Raw genomic sequence first — 3,736 nt, forward strand, 5'->3', positions numbered from 1 at the left:
ATTAAGCGAAAAACCGAAAAGTGGTACCTTTAAACCCCCCCCTCTCCCCGCCGGCTCAAGGGCTAGGGGCGGGGACTTTTGCTATGTTCACCACCTAACTAGGCTAAATAAAGTCCCGAGGTCAGAAATTGTGTTCCACGGATTTCTCTCTACACCGTCGTTAAGGCATTCATTGACTGGACTACTATGAAAATTGTAAAGGTTGCATACGACCAAACTTCTTTGCCGCTCGCCTGGCTGGCGAGAAACTTATTTTTAATTAATGTGTTCTTTTTCGATTGTCTGTTGTTTTTTCTTTTCTACTTGAACTTACGAGTTAACCAACACTAATTGTAATGCATTTTTTAATCTCTCGTAGTGTCGGTTATGTATTTCGTTCACCTCATAAGAGCAAGATTAATTTAACGATATCTAAGAACCTGTAAGAATTAATTCAATCATTCCACACAAATAATGTGTTTTTGATTTTGATATTTTTGAACCGTATTTATTTAACGAGGAAGTAGAAACTCTTTTTCTCACCAGATCATAATTTCACATCTGGCTGAAGTGTATACAGAATATACAGGACGATTTTGCAATTACTTTATCTTAAAATTATTCTTAGTAGTTTTCGCAAAAAAATATTAAAATCTAATTCGTAATGGGCACTCCATATCTTAAGTTTTAAAGGTTAAAGCTTATTTTTGCGCACCATTGTCTATTAAGCTGAGCAGTTACTTTTGTGTATTACGTATTTTTCTACGAAATAAATGTGTGCCAATTTTGAAACCGCGCGCGCCACGTGTGCCAATTAAATATGAAAAAAATATTTGTGTTTTCTTACTTTCGATTAAGTTACTGATTTTGAGTCGCTCCTAACAATTTGGACACTGATTGCAATTCACACTGTAGAAAAGGGAACCTTTTGAAAGTAATAATAACCTTTTACTTCTTCTTGCCACCAGATCATGTGCCACTACTTCTGGCTGACGTGCGACGGGATCAGCGACGTGGTGTTCGCGCTGGACCTGGTGGTTCAGCTGCGGACGGGCTACCTGGAGCAGGGTTTGATGGTGGGTAACATGGACATATTATTATTATGATAATGGAAGCTTGTTACGTGACTTTTAACTTGCACATTGATTCTTTTTTTTTTAAACACTCTTACGCCCGTATTCACAAACATTGCTATGAGATCTCACAGTGTGCGTGGACGCGCAGGGTCACACCCACATACGAACCAATCACATAGCTCTATTCAACGTTGTGCGTTCGATCGAAAAAACTAGTTGATTTCCATCCATAATTTAGGGACACCTTACTAAAATATTCTGCGCGTATGGAAAATGTTGTCAAAGCTTAACAAACATTGCGTTGTCAACAACGAAAGTGCCGCGCGCTGTACTTGTGGCTGTACGATGTCTATACTCGCGTGCGGATAATGGGACAACAAATAAAGCTTGGAACTTCGTGAGTTTTAAAGCTATCATTTTAATTTTTTTTTATACTGATTCTAAAGATTAAAATACGTGACACGTGTTTCGGCTTTCGTATATACAAAAAATAACCTTGTATAGTTATAGCTTTAGTTAAGTAACTAAAACACCTTGACGCTGATTTGATGCTGATCATAAAATAAAGACTATTATTATGTATTATATGTACCTACTTTCAACCATACTTTCTCTTTTCTTCCACCAGGTATACGACTCGAAGAAGCTGGCCAAGCACTACCTCACCTCGCGGCCGTTTCTGCTGGACATCGCCTCGCTGACGCCGTTAGACCTGCTTCAGCTCAAGATCGGCACAAACCCCATCATCAGGTTCCCCAGGTTCCTCAAGGTAAGTCCACCAGATCTTTTCATCATCATTTCAGCCATGGACGTCAGCTGCTGAACATAGGCCTACCGCAATGGTTTCCAGATTGGCCGGTTGGTAGCGGCCCGCATTCAATGCCTTCCCGTAACCTTATAAGATCATCTGCCCACCTTGTGGGTTTTTGTCACTGGCAAAGCCACCCGATGAATGTAGACATTTTGTTTCCTTCTTTGAAAAGAGCTAAATACCGTCATTGAGAAAGTAATATAAACTAAAAACAACACCTTTTTATACTGACACTTGTATTTGAATGCCAAAACCCCTGAATACAATTCAGTGGTTTTGGGAATAGATTAGATTCCGATCTGGCGATATCTTTATATTTTCATGCCGGATCACTTGAATAATGCAAAAGCATCTTTCACACAGAAGACGTAATAGTGTTTTTTCTCTGAAATAAGAGGAATAGATTGTTCTAAAAAACAACGTTTTGTAATAGCACTTTCTGTCAGCATTCGGCGCAATGTTGGCTCTCTAGTTCATACCAGTCAATTGCTCTCCGGACTACCTGTAACATTAGACAGTATTGGTGGTATAATAAATGATACTGATTTATCCCACAGTCCAACAATTGATTGTATAGAGATTAGGTTAGGTTCTTTAACAGTTAATAGAATATCACTTCTACAGAGCAAAAAATAATAACAGCTTATCAAAGCTACTTTACAGTAAATTGAAAACTTTGTAGTTATTCAATTTGCAAGCTAAATAGTGTTTTGATTAATAAGTTTAATGGTGTCATCTACCCAATCACCAAGCCCAGATATCAGAGCTAAGTACCCGAGCAATTACACCACAATTTCCGGAAATACCCTCATTTCCCCAAGATGGCGGCACTAAATCATGCGCGCCCGCGTCCATTATCTTGCGGGTGTATCTTTGCTGACTCGCACAGACAACTAAAATGATGTGATTACTTCAAAAGATATATCACTAATATGTAATTTATAGTAGGTACTTAAACTAATAATAAGTTGAGACTGTTAACCAATAAATCTAGAGATAAACGTACTGAAACATCACAACATTCTAGCTCCAATAAATCCAATTGATTGACATGACAAACGTTTTAATAACTTTGATAACAATAAATTGCAGTCATACTTAGCTACTCCTTTCCCTACAAATCTACAGTAAGAATCTTTGGAGAAGTCTTGAAATAAAGTTAGTTTTACCTCGATCTTCGAAGACGAAAAACTTTTTGAAGTCTTAGATAATTCTTGAAAATAGACTTACATAAATGCCAAGCAAGTTATGACTATCAAAAATGCTCCAACACAATACCTTAAATGTTATAGTACAAATTTCAAGTAAGACGGTTAACCTTGCAATAATATTGTTTCAAACATTATCATATTATTACCTATCTGCCCAAACGTTTTGGCTACACGCTCGTAAAAAGGGCACGTAAAAATCACATTTGCCTAAAGAGGCCTTTGGAAGTACCTAATAGATACATTATTCAATAAGGCAACAGAAATGTTCAAAGGTACTGAAATGGTAACTTTATTCTTTTCCTATTCGTGGCTTACCCCTTTTTATTCCTATAGTCTTTTTCACGTAAGATGATTCGTATGACGTTTCGAGTTTGAAAATAGAGATGTCACATAACTAAACCATAGCGATTTATCTCTCGATTTTTTTCTAAGAGATAGTAAAACCTACTTTCAGAGAAATATTTTGTATAGGTGTTATTTAAGAAAAAACATGTTTTATTTAATTACAAATATTAATGTAACAATTTTTTGTTGATAATATTCAAATTCCATGGACTTCGTGTTCAAAAAAACGATTCCTAAAAAGTACTGGTTCTATTTATTTAAATTAAAAACTATTAATTTATTTTCAATGCGTTTATTAAAGTCAACAATCGAAA

At 36.4% G+C, this 3,736-nt stretch overlaps 1 pseudogene; it reads left to right on the plus strand.

The window, feature by feature from the left end:
- The first annotated feature begins 947 nt into the window (after window positions 1-947).
- Window positions 948-1,824, plus strand: LOC114349706 (cyclic nucleotide-gated cation channel alpha-3 pseudogene; annotated as a pseudogene).
- Window positions 1,825-3,736: the final 1,912 nt, after the last annotated feature.

This window comes from Ostrinia furnacalis, unplaced genomic scaffold, assembly GCF_004193835.3.
Source record: "Ostrinia furnacalis isolate ACB-3 unplaced genomic scaffold, ASM419383v2 OfSCF0702, whole genome shotgun sequence".
Lineage (NCBI taxonomy): Eukaryota > Metazoa > Arthropoda > Insecta > Lepidoptera > Crambidae > Ostrinia > Ostrinia furnacalis.